This window comes from Martes martes (genome assembly GCF_963455335.1).
Source record: "Martes martes genome assembly, chromosome: 4".
Lineage (NCBI taxonomy): Eukaryota > Metazoa > Chordata > Mammalia > Carnivora > Mustelidae > Martes > Martes martes.
In genome coordinates this window covers 168,747,633-168,753,742 of record NC_137891.1, presented here as the reverse complement: position 1 = coordinate 168,753,742, position 6,110 = coordinate 168,747,633, and positions in this window count along the sequence as shown.

Here is a 6,110-nt window from a genome sequence, read left to right as displayed (position 1 = left end):
TGCCTCCAGAGCCTCGCAGCTGACCCTCTGCCACCCCCTGGGGAGGGCAGCCTCCCTGGAGAGGGCAGGTCCTTGCCCCTCAGGACCCTGCCATTCGGTAGCCTAGCAGACACATGCCCTGCTCACGGGATGCTCCCCATCACTCCTGGAAGCAGCCTTTACCAAACCTATTTCCAGACAGAGAAACGGAGGTCCGGAGAGGTCAAGGCCGTCACCCCAAGTCACATCGCAGTTAGTGCCAGTGGCAGGATTCAAACCCAGGTCCGCCTGGAGGCTCACGTAGCTCCCGTGTCGTGTTCCGCACATGTTCTAAGCATTATCCTGGATGGATTGTTGTAACCCTCACCTCAGTCCCTTGAGAGATGTACTGTGATTAACCCTGTTTTCCAGATGAAGAGCCCAGAGCCCAGAGAGGGGAACTGATGTGTCCAAGGTCACACAGCTAGCGCGTGGAGGAACTGGGATTTGAAGGGGGGCTGACTGGCTGGAGAGGCGGCCCCTTGGAGCAGCTGTTCTCTTCACTCCATCCCCAGCCTCTGACAGAAGCACATTCTTCCTGAGTTCCGTCCGAAGCAGGACAGAAGAATAATTACTGAGCAAATCCATCCATCATGCATCAAGCCAGGGGCTAGGCTCTCCCCACAGCTGGTTCCTTAAGCCCTCACAGCAATCTGGGACACCCTCAGCCAAGCATCTCTGTGTGGGCCTCCAGACCCTGAGTCTCCCATGCAATCAGGGATCTCCCCCCGACCCCCACTCTTGGGAAAAGGTGGAATTAATAAAGCATGACTCTTATCAGGCTACACTGGGACCTCTACTCCCTTCTCGGGTGATGAATCATCCATACTGCGGAAAGGAAGGGAATATGAGGCACTTGGGAAATCCCTACAAGTCCACTCTGTCCAGACACGGAGCTCTCTTGCAACATACAGCTTCTGCCAGAGAACACCGGGGACCTGAAGTCCCACCCCCGCAAGAGGTCAGAGACTTAGGATTGGTCACTATGGCTTCTAGTCATCTCTGCCCCTGGAGAGGTTATAAAAGGTCTCTAGGCTCCTCCCCCTGGGCAGGAATTGTGCTATTGGACCCACATCACAGAGCTGGTAGGCTTGATCAGACCTTTCTCAGTTTGCCTATGAGACCAAGAGGGGCTCTGTAAGCCTGGGGCTCCTGGGCAACGCTGCCAATCCCTTCCCTACCTCGCTTTCAAGCCTCTTTATTTGCATCACAGGCCTTGCTGGGACCAGACATCCCAGAAAGGAGATACAGCATCCTGGTTCGGCGTGTGGGTTCAAGGCTCACTGCCTGGGTTCAAATCCTGGCACCTGCTGGCTGGGGAGCCAACACAGCAAGGAAAGTCCGGCTTTGCCCAAGAGCAGCAGGACCTGAGTGTCAGGAAATGAGGAACGTGGGAGCCAGAAGGGCCCTGGGGCCATGCTGGGGAGTCCGGAGGTAATGGAGCTGGGAAACCACTTGAAAATTTAATACCATAATAAATGAGAGCCATGAATAACATTATGATTTGGTGAAAACTGAAGCAGGTGTAGAGCCAATTCCCAGAGAGAGTGCCAGAACCCACTGCTGGTATGTGAGGCCATTTTGCATGGTATATGGATGAACACTTTTCATTTTTATGGTAATAAATTCATTTTAATGTGCATTATAAAAATAGACATAACTAGCCCATGAATTTTGTGATTTTCCATTTGTGAGTATAATATAAAGTCCCTTTTTAAAACAGATGCATTTAAATAAAAAAGCAAGTTGGTTTAAAGAAAAATACCAAGCCGGCTGCAGTCCAGGGGGCAGGCAGGTGGAGCAAACAGCCAGGGAGCAACGTGGGCATCACTGGTTTGGGAATTCGGGTCCGTGGGAACGCTCACAGGAGCTGTGTGATCTCAGACAAAGTGCTTGAGCTCTCTGAGCTGTTGTTTCCCCATCTGCAAAACAGAGGCAGAGGGTCCACCTTGGTGAGGATGAAAGGTTTGATTATTTCCTCCCTTTCCTTCCGGGACCAGCCTGCTCCCCACCCCCACCCTCAGGCCCTTGCGAAGAGGCACAGTCTGAACTTGAATCCTGATCCATCTGATCCTGGCTGGGTCCTGACCACCCTCTCCCTCCCAGAAGTCCCAGAGTTCTGATCGATCCTTAGTTCCACAATGAGTAGCCCGCCTCCAGCCCACGCGGGGCCCTGGGTGGGAAGGGGAGGCTCAGTCACTCCCTATGGGATGGAAGCCCGTTCCTCTTTATTTGTATTCCCTCCAACCCTCCTGAGGAAGGGTTGCTTGTTATCCCAAATGTCAGACCCTCTGGCCAAGGCCGCTGAGATCAGCAGAATAAAGAGACCCACAGGCCCTCCCTGGAACTTGAGAATCTATGTGACCTGACATGGTAAAGGGACTTTGCAGGCGTGATTAAGTGAAGAATCGAGACGGGAAGATGATCTTGGAATATCCAGGGCCCAATATAATCAAAAGGAATCATCAAACTGCAATCGTAATCATCATCAAGAACGTAATCATAAGTGAAAGAGGGAGGCAGGAATACTGGAGGCAGACGGATCAGAAGATGCTAATTTGCTGTCTCTGAAAATGGAGAAGGGAGCAGAGTTTCCATGTCTGAAACGGACGCACTCCGCCAACACCTGATGCCAGCCTCTCACTGGTTTTAGCCCAGAGAGAGCCATTTTGGACTTCGGTCCTCCAGAAAAGTCAAGTAATAAAGTTGTGTTGTTCAGCCCACCGAGCTTATGGTCATTTGTGACAGCAGTGACAGGAAAGGCATCCTGGCCCTCCCTGGATCCTGGGTCTCCTGGACACACCGCGGAAGCCACGGTTCCCATGTTGGGCATGTCACAGACTTCTCTGAGCCTCGGTTTCCCTCCTGCCACTTATCAGACCACGAGCACACCCATCTCATCATCTGCGAGGATGAACTAAGGACATGTCTATGGGGGTGGCAACCCTCCCGCTCCCCTCACCCCTCTTCTGCCCTTTTCCATGACAAATGACACATTTTGGGCTTCTCCAGACTTCTTTCTAACCTCTTTGCCGGCTGGTGGAGAGCTTGCAAACTGGAGACCTTCCAAAGTCCAGATAAGGAGAAGGGCAGTGCTCCATGTTCCTGCAGTGGCCAGCCGGCGGGGAAGCTCCTGCCGGCAGAGTTGTCCTCCTGAGTGTCCCTTCTGACAAGGGCATCTGCCAGGATTCCCCCTTCCTCCAAGGTCACCTTTCATCCCCAAAACGTCTTGTCCTGCTTCCTAATCTGCTGCCACACTCTATTCTCCTTTCCATGGACGTCTCACTTTCCTCAAAGGTAGTTACATGTGAGCTTTCTTTGTGAAGCCCAAAGAACATCTCTGGGACTTCTCTCTTCCCCCACATGCCTGGAGGTAAAAATAAAACCCGCCAGGACTCTACAGGCTTTCATATTTAGACAGAGAGCTGGGGAGTCTCATCCTTTCAATTAACCTGAACTACTTAGGAGGGCCCAGCTCCCAGTAAGGACTCAACAGGGCGGGGGGGGGGGGGGGGGGGGAGCTATGCTGATAGGATTGTTGCTCGGATCAGTCACTAAACCCCTTTCCCAACTTGTAACTCAGTTGAGCCTCCCCCAGTCCCAGCCCAGAGAGGAAGGGGTAAAGAGGTGTCTATCAGCCCCGAGAGGTCAGGGGCCTGCCCCGGGACACACGGCAGGCCAGCAGCAGAACCGGCACGTGGGTCCTGCCTGCCTGGGGACGGCTATGGGGAGGCCCATGGATGATGCAGCCACAAGGGGTCGCTCAGGGGCTCTCTTCCGGCGGGGGGGGGGGGGGGGGGTTCCAAGTGCCCTCTGCAGCTCACCCTGTACAAGGGTCAAGCTTCCTGCCCCACCACGGGCCTGTGATCGGCTCCTGGCTACCCTCACCACCTCCCTCCCCACTTTTGAGATTTGGAGCTGGGACCTGCAGAGCCAAGGTCAGTGTCACGGAAAACACGAGAAACCACCCAGTCCTCTCTCTCTTGTCCATCCCCTGCAACCCTACCTGTTCCCCAGGGGCTGTGGGGCCTGCCCACGCAGCCTTGGGGTAGCTTCCCTACACCCCCGTCCTGCAGAAGGAAGCCAGACCTGGACCTCAGAGGGTCATCCTGGCAAGAACAGCCCACAGGCCCCGGGCACAGGGAGAGCAGGCTCTCCTATGACCAACCGGTCACAGGCTGCACCCAGGGGCCTAATCACACCCTATACTGCTCTGGGGAGCTGCCAGGGGCCGTGCAGGCAGAAGGCCCCTGGGCTGGGGACTCCATGGCACGGCGCCACGGTCAGAGACGGTGCCGGCCGCAAGCAGAACGAAGGGCTGTGCCAGCCAGCGCCCCCACCCCTGAATCCCAGCGCCGAATCCCAGCGCCTCCCTCCTCCTGGCTCTTAACCATGCCCTTGGAAAGCACCTCAGAGATCCACGTCCCTGAACAGTTGGTGCTCAAGTCGCACACCTGCCATTCATACCACAGTAACGAATGAACTCACTGGGGCATTTCCCCCAGACAGGGGATTTTCACTTAATCAAATAAAAACAACAACAACCAAACAACAAAAATGACAGGTCCCGCTAAGGGCCAAGGCCCTGGAAGAGGTTTAAAGAAAGAGAAAGGCAGAGAGAGAACTGCTATATATGGCTCTGGCCGATGAACCGTAAAGGGCCTTCCTGGAAATCTATGGCTGTCCTGATGAAGAAGGGACAGATCCCACAAGTATCTGCCCTTCTACCCTCCGTCTTAACGTCTCGATTCCTGCCTGGGATGCGGGCACAATGCCTAGAGCGGCAGCAGCTATTCTGAAAGCATGAGGACAGAAGCCATACTTGAAGGGTTCGGAGGGAGAGAGACAGAGCCCTGGGCCCTGAGAGCGTCACAAAGCCTCTGCACCAGCCCTAACCCTTTTCCTCTGGACACCTCATCATATGAGAAAAAGAAACCCTGCCCAGGTCTTCTTCATTCAATACCCCTGAATATCCATTCCCTAAGAGACTTGTGGTCAGTGCTTGGGACACAGCAGCGGACGAGACAGACAGGGTCCCCGAATACTCTGGTGGGGGGACAGTAACAAGGACCCACAGAAACAAGGCCACGTCAATGAGGGATAACCTTCACTTTGTTCTGTGGCCTGCACTAGGCCAACTCTGGTCTCACCAGAACAGACCCGGTGGGCCCTGGGACGGTCCCCTCTTATTAGAACCCTATCTGCAACATGGAGGAGGGGGTCACAGCCACACTCTCAGAGGCCTGGCACCCCTCGGTCAGGCCCCCGGGCCAGGCAGGTCAGCTCCTCTGAGCAGCTGTACCCCAGGTCTGGACGCCCTCTGGCCTGAGCAGGCTGTGACAGGCCTCAGATTCCTTGGTGCTGAGTAAAGGGTTTGGGGGCCCCAGGGGGCTGGCCCAGGCCTCCTGACTGCCACCCTTTAAGGGCCACCAATAAATCTCCACCAACTGCTGAAAGCTCGGTCCCCAGCCAGCTGCAGGCTGAAGAGACCGATTGTGGCCAAGGCCTCTGGCTGCCGGTACCAGGCCAGCCCTCGGCAGGTCGGGAAGCCAGGCCATGATGCGGCCACCACCGTATCACGATGTTGCCCCAGGGCCACCAAACCTGCTCTGGTGACCCCAGCCATGGTAGCCGCTGGCCCAGGTCAGCCGCTGACCCTTACCACCACCGCCCCCAACACAGCCCTGCGTCCACCTCACACTCCGTGTGTCTTGAACGCCCTCGAATGCCAAGCCCTCTGGGTGTGGCCCCCCTGCCCAGCATCCCTGTCTCCGTGCCCTGCCTCCCCTTCCTGCCTGTCACCAAACCCTGTGGATATGGTGTCCCTCCCACCTCCCAGATCCCTCTGCCTTTCTCCGTGGCCATGGCCAGGGCCCAGCCACCACCTCCTCCCTAGGACTCAGCTGTGGAGAGAGGCCGGGGCCAGAGAAGCAGTCCCTGGGCTGGGCAGGCTCTGGGAGCCGGGAACGTGTTTGTTCAGCCCAGGGGCTTGAGGGGCTGGATCTGCTGTCAGACCTGGGCCTCGGGGCCCTCTGTCTACCTGTGACTGTCTGAGGAGCAGGCGGATGATTCCGTATACAGTCATAGCCTCA